The 18,877-nt window shown below is 45.6% G+C and overlaps 1 protein-coding gene and 1 long non-coding RNA gene across 3 annotated transcripts in view; one reads left to right on the forward strand and one right to left on the reverse strand.

Moving 5' to 3' along the window:
* The window catches only part of LOC134451312 (cytochrome P450 2J2-like), a 45,404-nt gene that overhangs the window by 12,840 nt on the left and 13,687 nt on the right, over positions 1-18,877 (reverse strand). The window lies entirely within an intron of this gene.
* Positions 10,782-12,789, forward strand: LOC134451316 (uncharacterized). Its single transcript, XR_010035224.1, has 3 exons — positions 10,782-11,170; positions 11,255-11,493; positions 11,737-12,789. It is a non-coding gene; the product is annotated as an uncharacterized LOC134451316 (long non-coding RNA).

The following is an 18,877-nucleotide window of genomic DNA, read 5'->3' on the forward strand; positions in this document are numbered from 1 at the left end:
CACGTTTGTTTAAAAATCAGTCACTCATTCTGTTCTCTGCTTTCCAGTTAAGCCGACTTTGAAGTGGCTGTCCGGCGTTTTCGTTATCAAACATTCTGTTTATTTTCTACCTGGTTACTTGATAACTCCTCACCTTGCCGTTGCTGGGATGGGATTTCCAACCGCTCAAACGCGTGGCACGCAATCGGTGCTTTTTAATAGCCTAATCATTTTCTCGCAAGGCTTCAATCAATTTGTTTGGCACGCCGCTCCCTGATTTCCTGACTCTTGTGGATTTGCTTTTGAACTAGCCTGCCTGTGGGTGGATTTCCCCGAACTGGTGTAATTCGTGAGTAACCTGGCGGCTTTCCCTTCACTTGTACTGCGGACCCAGGGAACGTTTATCTCAGCGAATGACTATTTTTGCGGGGAAGTTGTTGTCCAGGCAAGTCGCCTCTCATGCCTCATACTCGGCTTGTTGCACTGTCTCGGATATCAGTCTCGTATGCCGCTGGTTGACTGATGGCCTACGTTTCGTTTGCGGTCATTTGGGAGAATTCCATGAACTGGTTGGAGTGACTTTTGGAACATTTGCTGGGGAAGGGCGGAATCGAAGTAACTGGGCCCGCGGTGCTCTCTCGTTGCGCCTCGCGCACTTAGCCAGCTTATCTGCTCAGCACATTTGTTTTTCGGAGGCGTTATGGGTACTGCGAGTCACAATTTAGGCTACTTGGTCCTCGTCGGCCTCATCTGCTGCGGATGGACTGGTGATTCGCTTGCCAATATTATAGAGCATTTATGAACCGGTTGGTGTGGCTTTTTTGGAACGTTTGCTGGGGGTAGCCTACAGATTTAAATGGGCTACTTATATATCGAAGCGCCTCGCCCGCATGCACAACCCAACATTACCTTCTGTGTTGTTTCGTGCTACTACCTGTCACGACACCGGACGGAGGACATTGCAGAGCCATGCACTCGTTCTTAATTGTCCTGATTACAAACGTACTTCCTATGTTCCGGAGCGATGTTGAAAGGACCTCAGCCTACGGGCCGTAGCACCGCCTACAGTTTTTCATTCATGTGGATTCCGGTCGTGCGTTCATCAGTTTGCACCCGCCTATTTTCAATGTTCCGTTCAGTAGCCTATGCCCACAACACGAGCCTATTTTACGTTTTCGTTTGCATGGACTGGCCCATGTGGCGGAGGAGTGGCGGTCTCGTTGACTTTTAAGAGTTATGACTTCGGTTCGTAGACCTAGACTGCTGGATCGCACATTAAGCTTATGCGCACTTGCCAATCATCACCTAATGTCATCGCACTGCCGGCAGTTTGTATTGATAAGTGTACCTTGCTTCCTCACTCCCGCTTCAAGTCATTCAGGGCTGGATTAAGTTAAAGGGACACTGTGTGAGATTTTTAGTTGTTTATTTCCAGAATTCATGCTGCCAATTCACTAATTACCTTTTTCATGAATACTTACCCCCACCATCAAATTCTAAGTATTCCTTATGACTGAAAAAAAAGAATGCACTTTTCTTACATGTAGGGGGGACCTTCTCCATGGTCCACCATTTTTGAATTTCCCAAATAGCAATTTTTAGCTCCAAAAATGACTTACTTGGACCATACTAGAAAATATTGTTTATTACATGGTAAATGTTCATGTAAAGACCAAATTTGGCAATAGGCAGCTCAGTTTCAATGAGCAGCATAGTTGCAGTTCTTTTTTTGACCATTTCCTGCACAGTGTACCTTTAAAGATCACGCGGGGCTTTCGGCCTGCGCCCGGTCGCCGAGCATCGAGGGATATTGTAGCCGGTCGCAATGCCTTGTCTATTTCGAGTTATTCTGATCACAATGGGCTACATGTACACCGTCCAAATTTAAGTAAATAAATGAGTGATATCCGTGGGAAGTACATCGATGATGACCGTTAATAATCATAATTAAATTATACATGAAACTCTGCCCATGGAGTCCTGTCAGGGTTCTGATCACTCCCCATTGGTAGCCATCTATGGGCTAACCCTCTCACTCTGTACACCACTCGTGCCCTTAGGCTTCATTGGAATCGTCAGGGCGCTCGGACTGTGATGTGTCGTATTGCATTTGTTTTCTCATATCTGGTGATGGTGGTCTCTGCTGCTTTCCCGTACACTTTCACATACACGTGCGTCTGCCGCTCCACGTAGGGCATACGCTACGTCATGCACTGGGCATCGGCCCCAACGTCGGACTGGGCATCGGCCCCAACGATGGACTGGGCATCGGCCCCGACGATGGACTGGGCTCTGGCCCCGACGATGGACTGGGCTCTGGACCCGGCGACGGTATTGGCCCCGACGACGGACTGGGCATCGGCCCCGACATTGGACTGGGCATCGGCCCCAACGTCATCCTGGGCCGGCGACTCTACATCATCCTGGGCCGGCGACTCTACATCACCCTGGGCCGGCGCCTCAGGGCTCGTGCATCAACGGCACACCTCAGCATTGCCCTGGGCTGTCGCACCTCAACACCACGGCTCAACATCACGGCTCGGCATCACAATGGGCCGTCGCCTCAGCATCGCACTGGGCTGTCGCCCCAACTTTAGCGCCGGTCACCTGGTTGTATCGGTATCCTCATCCATCCTGCATGACAAACTTATCGCAGCTACCCACTGGTAGCGAGTAGGAGTTTATGTCTATTTTGATATGCCCTTTTTGTTCTGGTGCCGTTATTCAGTGATGTTTCAGCTTTCTGCTCTGTCCCTCTCAGGTCTCGATAACCGGCTCTCCAACTCTCCTCTGTCGTAAGCTCGCACTTTCTGCATTCTCCTGACTAAGGTGCCACCCTTTTTTATTGCTAGTCTAATCATGCAGTTACCGCAAGTTGTCTCTCTCAACCAACCAGGGCATCCGCCCCACTGCCTGTGTCAATGCCTGCTTTGCACAAGCATTCACTGCGCCACACCGCGTAGGTGTTTATCATAACTGACATGGTGTTATTATTCTTGGTCGAGATGTTTTCTTGGTGTTTCATTCATTGTTCGTTTCAGCTACAAGCTCTGCTCTCTCCCTCTCTTAGGTCATGATTACCAGTTGTCTGCCGATTCTCCTCTGTTTTAACCTGACCTTTCTGCTATCCTGGCCGAGGTGCTTGTCTTTTAATGTTAGCCACTCATGCTTTGTCTAAAGCTGTCTCTCTCACCACTCTGGGCAGACGCCCGCATAGTGCAGGCTTTCAGCCGCTGGTCGTCCGACACATGTGCGTCTTGCATTCGGCTCATTCCTCGCTTTGTCATCTGGCTCAGTGTACTGTTTCTGTTCTGTTAACTCTGTTTCGTTCTTCTCGTTCCTCGCCCAAGAGGTATACAGCACGCTCGTTCAGAATCGGCGTGGCCACCATGGCCGCTAAGCGGGGTCTGTCCCCTACTGCGATCAAGGCGCTGGGCCGTTGGTCGTCTGGCGCATACGCTTCCTGCATTTGCCTCACTCCTCATCACGTCGTTGAAGCATGCTATATCTGGTCTGTAACTTTATGTTTTCTATTCTCATTTCTGGTGACGGTGGTATTTTGCTGCACCGGCGGCATTCACTCTATCTCTTGGGGGGCTATCGCTCCGGTCACCCGGTCATGTCTGTATTCTATCCTTCTCTCATCTATCAGATCGATTTTATAGTGGTCTGTAAGCCTGTTATCTCTATATTTTGTAACATTGAACCAGCCTGGCTAGTTGCCATGGTTGTTTATCCATGATGTCAACTATCATACCATATATTATAGCCTACATTCATTCATCCATCCATTCATTTACTCATTCATCACCATGTTCTACTCTCTCTCCTAGGTCACGATTCCGGCTCTCTACCTACTGTCATAATCTAAGTTTTCAGCGCTCTCCTGACCAAGGTGCATCTATCAATCAAATCATAACGCTCTGCTGTGTCTCTGCTCTCAGCGCATCCGCGCCATGTCTTCTCGCATAGCCTAAGGTACCGACATTATCATCATCACCATCATCATCACAGGCTTCATGCCTCCGCTAGACCACCGCCCATAAGCTTAAGCCTTAGAACATCCCTATCATTTATAATCTCATTTAATCTATCATAATTCGTCTTCCAACCTATCACCTATCACTTATCACTCATCATCATCATCATTATTATTATTATCATTGTCATCATTGTCGTCATTGTCATCATTATCATTATCATCTTTATCATCATCATCATTGTTATCATCGTCATCATTGTCATCATTATCATCATCATCATTATCGTCATTGTCATCATTATCATTATCATCTTTATCATCATCATTGTCATCATTATCATCATCATCATCATCATTATCATCATCATCATCATTGTTATCATCATCATCATCATCATCATCATCATCATCATTATCATCATCATCACCTATCATCCTTCATCTTCCGTCTATCATCAATCAATCATCTAACTAACTTTTCATGTCTTTCAGATGGTGTCTCCTTGTAAGCGGTAGGTGAGTTCACTTCTAATCTCTATTTTGGGGCAGGCTACGCCCGCCTCCATCTCCGCTGGAGGATATGCTGTCCTACCCCGGAGTTCAACGCGAAGATGGGAACCTTCGCCAAACAGATTCATGCATTTTGTATCAAGTGTAATTGTTCGCCAAACGGATTCATGCATTTTTGTATCATGTCTATTGTTCAATAAATGTTAATAACGTTCATTTGCCTCTCGAGTCTTCATGGTAGAAATGGGAGCTTGCGTAAATTCTACCAGGGAGACTCGAATTTCTCGGCTGTCAAACTTACTAGGCTAACCATCCAATCTCCCTTTTGACAGATCATACATGCGTCATCATTGCCCAGGGTCGTCAACCAATCCCAACGCGAGATTTGGGAATCCCAGTTACGCATCACTCATGCATCGTTCCCTCTCAGCTAATGGATCGCATTCACGTTTGTTTAAAAATCAGTCACTCATTCTGTTCTCTGCTTTCCAGTTAAGCCGACTTTGAAGCCACCACCACCCCTCCGTCCACCGTCACCAGTGGTTCCCGTCTGATAGGGGGCAGGCTACACCCGCCTCCATCTTTGATGGAGGATATGCTGTCCTACCCCGGAATTCAACGCGAAGACGGGAACATTCGCCAAACAGATTCATGTATTTTGTATCAAGTGTAATTGTTCGCCAAACGGATTCATGCATTTTTGTATCATGTCTATTGTTCAATAAATGTTAATAACGTTCATTTGCCTCTCGAGTCTTCATGGTAGAATACAGGAGATCCTTTACAGTGACCCAAGGACTTACAAAATGTTGTAATAAGACAGCCAATTTAAACTTTACATAGCCTATAGGCTCATGGGGCTATGCAAATATAAATATTTTCCCGATAATATGTATTAAATTAGAAACACACTTAGAGAGTGCAGACCTCTGCCAAGGAAGCGGTTTGATAGAACATTTTACTATGTTGCACCATATTTTTTTCAAGTCTTTCGCCCTATCCTGCAATGGTGAAGAATCTTTCTTTTAATTCCTGTTTATATATACATGTATATTAGGGATGTACAGGATCCAAGATCCGGTTCCGGATCCGGCAGGATAATAGGGTTTTTCAGACTATCCGGATCCGGCAGGATCTTAACCCTGTGAAACCTGAACCATGAAAGCAATGAGAGAAAATTCTATTTTTTTGGAATTTGCTTCAATATTGGTCCCTTATAAGAAATGTAAAAAAAAAAATCACTGAGTTACTGAGATATTTAATGCATCATATATGATGCATCAGGCTTTAAATGAATGAAAATTCCAATTTCATGACCATTGAAAAATGACTTTTAATGCATTTACAACTTTTTTTTAATTTAAAAAAGTTGTCAGACAGTTTAATTTGAGGATTATCTTTAAATATTTAGTGAGATCCTGCCATTTTTTTAAGCCTATCCTTGTTTTAGCAGGACCATATTTTACATTTCCCACAACCTGGTTGGGTAATTTTTTTAAATCTATGTAAAAACATAGCTGATCGAATGCTTAACAACCTATTTATGAGTGTAATATAGATCATTATTCATTTTTGATGTGTAATTTGAATATATGGGTCCATTACTACAATTGGACCATTTCTCCATTCACTTCAATGCATTTTTTACGAGATCATAATTTCAACATTTTGCATTACATTTTCAAAATTGCAAGTAAAACCTGTTTCTTAAGGCAATATCTTTGTCTTGAAGTAAAACAACTTGTGTGTTTTGTTAAACGATCATCGTGGTATGCTTTGTAAGTTTCCCTATGGAGCAAATGCATTGATGGCTGACTTCCTGCCACCGCCGGATGGTGCTTATATGTTTCATCAGTTTTAGCATGATCTCTCTGCAACACGGTGTAAAAATATAAACTCTTCCTTGATTAATTGCACAAAGCAAGTGTTCAAATTAAAGGATGTAGAGTTATATTTCGGAAATTTGTACACAAACCTTTTGCAATTTGACGATATCTCAGCGTTGGTCAGGGAAACCGCTTCTACTCCATTTTTGCATTTTTCGCCGAGCTGTGATCAACTTGTTGTTGACCGCTGCTCTCTTGTGGCGGTTTCCGTGTACTGCAGGACGTTTGGAAATGACACGCAGGATGTTTTTGAGATGGATTTTTTTTTTGTGTCAGCGTGGAGAGGGCTTTGAATTTGATGCATCTTATATGATGCATCCGGCGCGATAGGGTTAAGCAGTGGATCCGGTATCCGGCAGTTACCTAAAAATCAGGATCTGGGGCATCTCTACTTTTTACGTAGCCTAGGCTTTTCAGTCGGTCTTTCACAACCCCAATCGCTGCATGGAGTGAAAGCCCTTTGGTAAGCCTGTCACGATATCCGATAAGTCAATAAATCGGACGATAACTTTTTACAAGAACGATCACTTTTCTGGCCCCGATAAGTAACGCTAAGTTATTTGCGTGATGTTTTGTTTTCCCCCTCTCCCTTTCTCTACCGTAGCCGTAAGACTACTGATGGCGCGTTATAGGCCAACGCAGCGCAATGACGCTTAAATGTTGGTGTAATTTTAAGTTTCAGTGCAGTTCTGGTAGCCTGATAAACCAGACTAAATGTGGATGTCTAATTTAGTCTGGCCTCGATGCATAATACATCCGAAGATTGTTGATGAGAACAACCTTCCCTCAAAACCCTGCCCGCTTTGATTCAAAACACATCTTTGCGTTGTAATTGGTTTGCCAGATTCATGGCATTCTGGCTTCATTGAATCATTATGCGAGGCCAGACCCACCCGTAGACAAAACATTTTGCCGTCCAGCGGGTGGCGCTGGTTCACCAGGCTACAGTTCTGGTTGAAAAGGGTGCATTGATCTGGCTACTTGCGTCTTTGAAAAAGATCGCTGGTGTTCCCGCGCGTCGCTTATAAGCCTCGACAAAGAATCAGCGCTAGAGACTAGGAGCGCAATATTCTTCCAGTCTCAGTCAGCGCATCTGCAACGTTCCTCAGAGAGGGGAATGAACAGCTCCAACACGGAGGCAAATGTTCATTTTGAAACATGCGCAGCAACCCAATATCCACGACGAAGACGTGTTTGTGCAAACATGAAATAGTGTTACCGTCGCGACAAACTTGCTCTGAGGCTGTTATTTTAAACCTTGCCAAGTTTCCCCTATTATTTCAATGCGCCTCCTACCCCGACGTTCGTTGTCTGTTCTTTTTGTGATTTTCGCTATATTTCTTGTTTATTTAGACCTAACAATATGAGTAGGCAGTCCGCAAGCAAATAATGAAGATACGATTTGTGGATTTAAATCAGTCACACCAGGAGAATGTGAACGGTTGAGCGCGCTACAGGGGAAAACAGAGGCATGGCGACTCATAACTCATAAGAATCAATGTATGGGCGTTCATAAAGGACTTTAAAGTGCGCAGAATTGCAACTTGTTCCAGTCGAGGGAGAGAGAGAGAGAGAGAGCGCTGCCTGCACCTGGAACTTGTGCATCTGTTCATGCTCTTTTGCTTTTTGCTGATGTTGAAATGCCTTTAACAGGGCTGATTTGGGTTTTGACTGACAATTAGCTAGTAACAACGTGCATTTTGGTGAAATAAGCTGTCTAAGTAATAATTTGTGAATTAACAATACCCTACCAGTAGGTTATTTTACATCACACCATGGATAGGCCTATAAGCCATTCAGTGTACTTGAGAAAGATAGATAAGATAAAAGAAAGACTATAACTTACCCTAATAATAAATACAAAAAAGCCTATTTAGAGCCTATTGTGCTCCATGAGGATGTAATTAAAAACACATATATATCCCCCGCCGTGATGCTTTAAAAATGTGAAGGGTTGTAGGCACATTTTTACGTCATTATATTGTTTGACACATTTCTTCTTGGAGCAGGCGTCAATCTTAATTAGGCCTATTTAAACCTCTGAGGGTGCTGGCCCAAATGTTAAAGCGATGGTTCGGAGTAGAATCACCCTAATGCCATTTGAACCGTGACACCCATCCACCTTTACACCCGAAGTGTTTTCTGCCGCAGGCTTACATCAACAGAGTTGCCGTGTTATTCGATGTTTATTCCGGTTAGCTTGACTCAAGCGCATATGGATACTGGGCACCGTCTCCAAACTTTCCCCACAAAAATAACATGTCATGACACCAAACTTCTGCAGTAGCACAAATATGGTCTGTACTCACGAAACGAAGCATTTGGAAGTTTGGAAATAGTCCAGGAGTTTATTATTATCAACACAAGCCGAATAGCTTCTCTGCTGCTAAAGCTGCGCCAACGTTACTTCCGTCATCTAAGACAAGCATGTAAGAGTCCTCAACGAAGCTCATAATATGCACAATGAAAAGTGAATTCAGCATCAGTATTGATAACGAAAATCCTTGTCTAATTGATAGTAGGTAAGATTTGAAATATCTTGTAAGTATTGCCTTGAAAATATAAGCCTTAATCACAATTCAGTGAAAACTTTTTTAACACTCTCGTCTGGAAGTTTGTTGAAGACTTTTACGGGCTTGTCTCATATGACGGAAGTAACGTTGGCACAGCTTTAGCAGCAGAGAAGCTATTCAGCTTGTGTTGATAATACTAAACTCCTGGACTATTTCCAAACTTCCAAATGCTTCGTTTCGTGAGTACAGACCATATTTGTGCTACTGCAGAAGTTTGGTGTAATGACATGTTATTTTTGTGGGGAAAGTTTGGAGACGGTGCCCAGTATCCATATGCGCTTGAGTCAAGCTAACCGGAATAAACATCGAATAACACGGCAACTCTGTTGATGTAAGTCTGCGGCAGAAAACACTTCGGGTGTAAAGGTGGATGGGTGTCACGGTTCAAATGGCATTAGGGTGATTCTACTCCGAACCATCGCTTTAAATTCAATGTTTCAAGAAGGAGGCCGCACCTTGCATAGCAGTGTTTTTTATTGCACATTATATTGTTTGAAAATGGCGAGAGAGACAATATTATCGATTATCGCAATAATTTCTTGTTATCGTTATCGTCTGGCAAAAATTGTTATCGTGACAGGCCTACCCTTTGGAAGCAGCCATTGAAGGCAGTGTGGCACTAAGCCAATGAGTCTTATAAATAGCTTGCGCCAACTTAATAAAAAGGGCCCACATGTGCGAGTTGGCTATGTGTTTCAACCCTTGCGTAGGATCCGGTATCCGGTTCAGTGGATCAAATCAGGATCCGGTGCATCCAGAAAGTATTCACAGCGCTTCACTTTTTCAGCATTTTATTACTTTACAGCCTTGTTCCAAATAGTATTAAATTAATATCTGTCCTCAAAATGTAACATAAATACCTCATTATGACCATGTGAAAAAAAGAGTTATTGAGAGTTTTTGAAAATGTATTAAAGGGACACTGCAGGAAATGGTCAAAATAGGTACTGCAACTATGCTGCTTATTGAAATTGGGCTGCCTATTGCCAAATTTGATCTTTAAATGAAAGTTTACTGAGTATTAAACAAATATTTTCTAGTATGTAGTATTCTAGTATCCAAGTACAGTCATTTTTGCAGCTAAAAATGGCTATTTTTGGACATTCAAAATGGCGGACCATGGACAAGATCCCCCTTTTCATGTATGAAAAGTGCAAATTTTCCAGTCATAATGAATACTTAGAATTTGATGCTGGTGGTAAGTATGCATGAAAAGGTAACAACAACTGGAAATAAACAACTAACAATCTCCCAGTGTCCCTTTAAAATTAAACAACAAAGAAATAATATTTACATAAGTATTCACAGCCTTTGCTTAATACTTTGTAGAACCACCTTTGGCAGCAACTACCTTCTTTTTTTCATTTCGAAATGAAAAGGGATTAAAAGGGAGGTCATCGGTGTGTGTTTCAGCCTGTCTTTACATTGAAATTTTACAGTCTGCACCTGGCTAATAGATGGGTGTGAGTTTTGAATGAAGTCCTATGGGGAGTATCATGATCTGCTTCTGTAGTCACAGTGCATGTTGACATAAGGTAAGGTAAGGTAAGGTAACTTTATTTGTACCCGAGGGTAGATTTGGTTGCAGGCAAAAGTAGCAAAAGCTTATACAGACAACACAGTACTGACACACGAACAACTTACACCAACAGCCCAGTACTGGACAGTGACAAAGGACAATAACAAAACAAAACAAGGACAACAAAAACAAAAACATGACAAACAGACAAGTGCTCCAAACAAGGATATGAAGAAGGAAAATAAACAATAAATATATAAATATGTATAAAATCACATAGGGAAAACCTTAAAATGTTGGACTCATGTGCTATTCAGTGATTTAATAGCAGAAGGGATAAAACTGCATCTATATGTGACCGGTGGTCATGCTGAACTTTTATTCTGACGGGGTAAACGACACTCCCCTTTCCTTCCGGTATGTAGCATAAGTCATTGCGGTGGTAGCTAGCTAGCAGACGCTGTGTTTTTGATGCTGTCGAGTGCAGCGTTGGCACGCTGCTCTCTCTGTCCCTCTGTTTGTGGTTGAGCCATCGTACGGGAAAGGTAGGCGTCCTTCTCGGTTGATTCATTGCTCTTTTGGTGCATTGTAATGTACTTAGTTTGTTGGTTACTGACGCCATTTAACTTAATCGCAGCCCTGTCCATCCGCAACTGGCGTGAACCCAGCTGGCAGTCGGCTACTGTTCTGGAGCTTGTATGCCGAGCTCGGCAAACTCGAGGTAAAGTTGCGGTCCGTACGTTTCTCTCATGTGTTATGCGAACGTAGTCTCTGTTGTGACTGATGTAATGTTACTCTATCGCAGTATCACTGGTGGCGTGCTTCCACTTCGTGCCCTTTGTGGTTGACTACTTGCGTGCCGCTTCGAGAGAACCAAAGGTAATGTCGTGTTTTCTCTGTCGGCATGTGCCTGAATCTGGCATTTTTTTATTTAGCGTTTATTGATTTGACTTGCATGTGCCACAGTTTCCTTGATGCACGGTACCCAGCTGGAACCCGGCGTGACCCATATCCCGACTTGCGCTTGGCAGACCTGATCTGGAGGTAATGCCTTCATTTTTTGTAAGAGATGCTTAGCACTTGACTTGTGTAGGGAGTTGTGTGGGGTGGGAGTGGGGGTGCTCCGCAGGTGTGATGGCGGGACTGGCGGCGTGGTGCTTTTGATATCGCGTTGTGGTGTCGCGGTTGCACCTGTGGGAGCGCCCGCATTTCCACAATACACAACTCCTGCTTAATTGATTTATAAACGCCGTTTCTAATGGTAACTTTCTCGTTAAATGTACATAGGAGGAGTTGGTGCCTTCGACTACACTGATGCAGTATCACTAGAGAAGGGGGGCATTACTGTTCTTTTCCCAACCTTTTTCTTTTTTTTTGTCCTATTGTGAAAGTGATTTATCCTATGCAGCCTTTCACTTTGTAACGTCCGAGACGAAGGGGCTCGTGTAAGTTTCACTCTAACATCCAAGACGAAGGGGCTTGTGTAATTTTCACTCTAACATCCAAGACGAAGGGGCTTGTGTAATTTTCACTCTAACATCCAAGACGAAGGGGCTTGTGTAAGTTTCACTCTAACATCCGAGACGAAGGGGCTCGTGTACGTTTCTACTTAGTAACATCCAAGACGAAGGGGCTTGTGTAGGTTTTTCACTCTAACATCCGAGACGAAGGGGCTCGTGTAAGTTTCTACTTAGTAACTGCCAAGACGGAGCTTGTGTATATGATTAGGGTATGAACACTGAAGTATTACTGGGAGACGCATCTTAAACCCCAGACTCCTTTTTGGAACCTGTACTTGCTGTAGGGAGAGACCAAATACGTGTGTCTAACAAGTGTGTGTGTGTGTGCGGTGGCCATTACCAATTTTGCCCTTTTGGCAGTTTTGTTTTCTTTTGTTATCAGTGTGGGGATTTTGTGTGTTATTTTGGTTTGTTATTTTTTTATTTTGATTTACTAACTTTGTTTGCAGTGCAATTTTCTGTTATTTGGTCTACCTCTCGTGCAACTAGCACACTTGCACAATTTTGTATATTAAGATGGCGTGCCTACCAATACTGTGAAAGGTTCACATTCTATTTTTATATTGTACTGAGCCCATGAGGCATATTTGACACAGAGACTCATTACGAAAAGGAAAATAAAAAGAACTCTGAATTGTATGACAGTTGTATCTCTTGTTATTCACCAACCTGTTGCGGGGAAAGTCAAATCAAGTGTTTGATGGTTGGGTTCTCTCACCCTAACAAATGAGAGTGGCGTAGTCACTAAACATCTTAAAAATATTAAAAATATTACGGTAAAGAGATAACGCAGGCCACATTTGGCAGTAGTCGGCAAAGGATAACTAAGTGGATACAGCTGTCTACAATTGTTAGTGGTGGGTTCTGTATGCATTTTGTCTTTTTTGTTTTGTTGGGAAAAGAACAGTGATTACCCCCAGCCAGCGGAGGGCCCCACTGACGATCACCAGCAGGGCAATCCGGAAGAGGACACATCCTCCCCCATTCCATTTGCAAGTGTGTGCCCCTGAATAATTGTTTTTTTTCTTTCTCTGTTTTGAACCCTCTGGACAACCAGTCATGAGCAGCAGTGAATCAGATGTAAGCCCGGAAGAGCGTATTAGACTTTTGAATGAGCGTATCCAACAGCTGGAGACTGATAATCAGCATTTGCGTTCCAACATTGATCAAGGTAATGCTGCTGTACCCAGGGCTTCTGATACTCCTGTTAATTCTGGTGTGACTGAGGTGAGTGGGGCTTCAGGGGCTGGTACCTCCAGTACAACCAGCAGAGCTGAACGCTACATTTACTTGCCAAGAGAGAGAAAATGTCCTAGGTTTTCGGGGAAAAATACAGATGCCTTGCCGGTGGAGGAGTGGGTTGAGGAGGCCCGGAGGTCCTTAGAAGTACGACCCATGTCACGGGCAGAGCAGGCCTTGTTTCTGTATGACTTGTTGGATGGTGAAGCAAAAAATGAGATTAAGTTCCGCCCTTACGCAGAGCGAAGTGACCCAGACAAGATACTGGCTGTGTTAACTGATATTTTTGGTTGTTCTAAGTCGTTTATCTCTCTTCAGAAACAATTTTTTCAGCGTAAGCAATTAGAGGGAGAGTCCATTCGAGAGTTTTCTCATGCCCTGCTGGCCTTGATGGAGGCGATAAAGCGTAACAACCCCCGCGGAATCCCAAATCCGGATGCCCTACTTAGAGATCAGTTTATTGAGCATGTACGGGATGGGCTGCTAAGACGGGAACTTAAGAAGTCCGTTAGACTTAACCCGGATGTTTCTTTTCTTGTGATGCGTGGTGAGGCCATTCGTTGGGTAGAGGATGGGGAGCGTGTTTGTACACCACGCCCTCGTTCCTACTCTTGTGACTCGCAGGCCTTGCTGGGGAGTGAGTGTCGAGCTGACAGCCACGCCGTTACTGTTAAACCACAGGATGACCTGTCAGAAATGAAAGAAAGCTTACGAAAGCAGCAGACACAGTTAGATACTATTATGCAGCTCCTGGCCTCCTCACACTCACCCACCATGCATGGCCAGGGCCCCACAGGACCCCCTCGTAGGCCATATCGTTTTCAACCCGACGGTAAGCCCATATGTTTGCGCTGTGGACAACCCAATCACATTGCTCGTTTTTGTCGGGCTGATCTCTCGAGTAGTTCGGGGCCAATCATGAGTGGGAGGGTGGCTGTGCAGGGTGGCGAAGTTGGGGAAGCGGGCGCCGCCTCTGGGCCACAGGGAAACTAGTCCCCTCTGGTGCAGAGAGTCGGCCGTCAGAAGGGGACTTTCACGGCTCAATCATGACTGAAAAACATTCCAACCTTATCGGGTCTTGCCCTGTAGTTGAAGTGAAGATGGGAGGGGTAAGAGTTTCATGTTTACTTGATACAGGCTCAATGGTAACCACCTTGAGCGAGAGTTTCTTTAAGCGCCATTTTCAGTCTGGGGACGACGGACAGTTACAGAAGTGTAATTGGCTACAGTTAAGGGCAGCTAATGGACTAGAAATCCCGTACCTTGGCTACTTGGAGCTAGATATTACAGTTCTGGGTAAGGTCCTACCCGGTATGGGCGTTCTCGTGGTTCGAGACCACCCATATTCGGGTAGCGTCGCCAAGGCTCCTGGTCTGTTGGGTATGAACGTAATTGGTGGGTGTTATGGGGAACTCTTCCAGCAGCATGGTCCCACTCTATTTCAGTCTTCCATCATACAAAGGGCGAGCGAGGGGTGGAAGGATGCATTGTCCGAGTGTCACAAATTGGACTGTCTACCGGAAACGGGGCGTCTGGGGCGTGTTAAAGTAGGCGGGCGTTCGTCCGTGCGGGTTCCAGCTGGGTCACTGCAGATGGTAGCCGCCACCTGTGCTACACATGTGGGTCGCGCCTTGCGTTCTGTGTTGTTCGAGCCTACCACAAGCCTACTGCCAGCTGGCCTCTTGGCCTCCAAAGCTTATCTCTCGGTGGAGGACGGGAGGGTGTGGGTGCCTATAGTCAATGTTGGTGCGCAAGATGTGTGGTTACCGCGCCGAGCCACCTTGGGTGAAGTGTTTGCGGTAGAACTTAAGACTGGGACGGCGGTCACACTGGAGAGAGACGGGGAGACTGAATGTGTCGTACAAGTCAATACAATCCAGGCGCAGCAGGTCCCCCTTGATTTGTCTGCCGTCTCGTGGCCCAGCCTCAGCCCTGACCAAGATCAAAAGAGTAGAGAACTTCTTCAGAAGTACAGTTGTGTGTTCAGTCAGGGTGAGGGAGACATCGGGTGTACTGACCTGGTGCAGCACGAGATTCCATTGCTAGATAACGCCCCTGTGAGGCAACGTTACCGTAGACTTCCGCCCTCTCAGTATGACTTGGTTAGGACTCACATTGGCGAGCTATTGGACAGGGGGGTGGTGCGGGTGAGCTGCAGCCCCTACTCTTCCCCCATTGTGGTGGTGCAGAAAAAGGATGGTACTATTCGGTTGTGTGTGGATTACCGGCAGTTAAATGCACAGACACGAAAAGATGCCTTTCCTCTCCCTCGAATAGAAGAATCGCTGGATGCTTTGACGGGGGCCACCTTCTTTTCCACCCTTGATTTGGCTTCAGGATATAATCAAGTGCCAATGGCTGAGCATGACAAGGCTAAAACCGCTTTCTGCACACCCTTTGGACTGTTTGAATTTAATAGGATGCCCTTCGGCTTATGCAACGCTCCTGGGACTTTTCAACGTCTCATGGAGCGCATATTTGGCGACGAACGGTTCCATTCTTTACTGCTATATCTTGACGATATAGTGGTGTTTTCCAGCGACTTCAAATCACATCTACAACGTCTCGAGTTGGTGTTTGAGAGACTGAAGCATCACAACCTAAAACTGAAACTCAAGAAATGCAGTTTTTTTCAGTCAGAGGTTAAGTACCTTGGCCATGTCATCTCAGCCGCAGGGGTGTCGACCGACCCAGAGAAGATCAGGGCCGTAGAAGAGTGGAGGCGTCCACGGACTTTGACCGAGTTACGGTCATTCCTAGGTTTTGCCTCCTACTATAGGCGCTTCGTGGAGGGCTTCGCTCGGTTGGCGGCCCCTTTACATAGAGTAGTGGGGGCGTTGCAGGGCTCCAAGAAGAAGCGTGGATCGAGCTCACTGGAGGGACACTGGGACGATGACTGTGAAGCTGCATTCAGAGGGTTGAAGTGTAGGCTAGTTAGCACACCTGTACTGCTGTATGCAGACTTTTCCAAACCATTCATCTTGGAGACCGATGCGAGTCATGCCGGTCTGGGGGCGGTACTGTCGCAAGAACATGAGGGCAAGAGGAGACCTGTGGCATTCGCAAGCCGGGGGCTACATGCGTCCGAGCGCAATATGTCCAACTACAGTGCTATGAAATTGGAACTACTGGCCTTGAAATGGTCAGTTACCGAAAAGTTCAGGGAGTATCTACTAGGCACCAAGTTTACAGTGTATACTGACAACAACCCTCTTAGTTATCTGCAAACGGCCAAGTTAGGTGCTGTAGAACAACGTTGGGCCTCACAACTAGCGCTGTTCGACTTTGACATAAAGTACCGTTCTGGAGTTCTGAACAAGAATGCGGATGCCCTGTCTCGCTTGCCCGACCCACCGGCCCCAGCTTCCATGTCGGAGATGGCTCCGGGAACAGCCATTCCGTTGGTGCTTCAGCGGGCTCAGCCCAGTGTCCATCCTGTTAGTCCCCACGCTGCTTCTTGTGGGACTATCGACGCCTTTCCCGTTCGAGGCAAACCGGAGCTTAAAGCTCTACAGGCTGCAGACCCAGTCCTGGCCCCCGTCCTGGGATACTAACAGAGGGGGCGGAAACCGACAGCCGATGAGCGCAAGCTGGAATCGGCGGATGTACTTAAGCTTCTTCGACAGTGGCCTAGGCTCCAGGCCCGGGATGGTGTTCTGTATCGGCGGGTACGACTACCAGGGGACACCGTCGAAACCCTTCAGTTGCTGTTGCCCCGGTCACTTCGGAGTGAGGTGTTCTCGGCCTTGCACAACGATCACGGCCATCAGGGTGGGGAGAGAACCGGTCGGCTCATACGAGAGCGTTGTTATTGGCCGGGCCTTCAGAAGGATCTGGAACAGTGGTGTTCGAAGTGCGAGCGGTGTATCGTGTCTAAGGGGAGTCAGCCCAAACTGAGGACTTTTCCGGGCCATCTTCTCGCTTCCAAACCCTTGGAGGTAATTGCGCTCGACTTCACCCTCCTAGAATGAGCTAGTGATGGGCAAGAAAATGTATTGGTTATTACCGACGTGTTCTCAAAGTTTACTCAAGCTTACCCTACACCTAATCAGAAAGCAAATACAGTGGCCCGTATTCTAACAGAGAAATGGTTCTATTCTTACGGTGTCCCGAAACGCATCCATTCCGACCAAGGGAGAAGTTTCGAGAATGACCTTCTGAGGAGCTTGTGTACTCTTTACGGGGTGCAGAAGAGCCGCACTACCCCCTATCATCCCCAGGGGAATGGCCAATGCGAGCGGTTCAACCGCACCCTGCATGACCTCCTGCGTACGCTCCCGCCAGCGAAGAAGAGACAGTGGCCAAAACACCTTCCCCAAGTAGTCTTTGCTTACAACACCACCGTGCATTCTTCTACTGGATACTCCCCCTATGAACTCATGTTTGGGCGCAAACCTTTCTTACCCGTGGATGCCCTCCTGGGTTTCCATGATTGCGATGGGAAAGGCTCTGTTGAGGATTGGGTACAAGAACATCAAGAACGCCTCAGAGTGGCATATGATCTTGCCGGGCGCCATCTGGAGGAGGCAGCTGCGAAAAGAGCTAGTTGTCTTGTGTAGGGAGTTGTGTGGGGTGGGAGTGGGGGTGCTCCGCAGGTGTGATGGCGGGACTGGCGGCGTGGTGCTTTTGATATCGCGTTGTGGTGTCGCGGTTGCACCTGTGGGAGCGCCCGCATTTCCACAATACACAACTCCTGCTTAATTGATTTATAAACGCCGTTTCTAATGGTAACTTTCTCGTTAAATGTACATAGGAGGAGTTGGTGCCTTCGACTACACTGATGCAGTATCACTAGAGAAGGGGGGCATTACTGTTCTTTTCCCAACCTTTTTCTTTTTTTTTGTCCTATTGTGAAAGTGATTTATCCTATGCAGCCTTTCACTTTGTAACGTCCGAGACGAAGGGGCTCGTGTAAGTTTCACTCTAACATCCAAGACGAAGGGGCTTGTGTAATTTTCACTCTAACATCCAAGACGAAGGGGCTTGTGTAATTTTCACTCTAACATCCAAGACGAAGGGGCTTGTGTAAGTTTCACTCTAACATCCGAGACGAAGGGGCTCGTGTACGTTTCTACTTAGTAACATCCAAGACGAAGGGGCTTGTGTAGGTTTTTCACTCTAACATCCGAGACGAAGGGGCTCGTGTAAGTTTCTACTTAGTAACTGCCAAGACGGAGCTTGTGTATATGATTAGGGTATGAACACTGAAGTATTACTGGGAGACGCATCTTAAACCCCAGACTCCTTTTTGGAACCTGTACTTGCTGTAGGGAGAGACCAAATACGTGTGTCTAACAAGTGTGTGTGTGTGTGTGCGGTGGCCATTACCAATTTTGCCCTTTTGGCAGTTTTGTTTTCTTTTGTTATCAGTGTGGGGATTTTGTGTGTTATTTTGGTTTGTTATTTTTTTATTTTGATTTACTAACTTTGTTTGCAGTGCAATTTTCTGTGATTTGGTCTACCTCTCGTGCAACTAGCACACTTGCACAATTTTGTATATTATGATGGCGTGCCTACCAATACTGTGAAAGGTTCACATTCTATTTTTATATTGTACTGAGCCCATGAGGCATATTTGACACAGAGACTCATTACGAAAAGGAAAATAAAAAGAACTCTGAATTGTATGACAGTTGTATCTCTTGTTATTCACCAACCTGTTGCGGGGA

The sequence above is a fragment of the Engraulis encrasicolus genome, chromosome 6 (genome assembly GCF_034702125.1).
Source record: "Engraulis encrasicolus isolate BLACKSEA-1 chromosome 6, IST_EnEncr_1.0, whole genome shotgun sequence".
In the NCBI taxonomy this organism is placed as follows: Eukaryota; Metazoa; Chordata; class Actinopteri; order Clupeiformes; family Engraulidae; genus Engraulis; species Engraulis encrasicolus.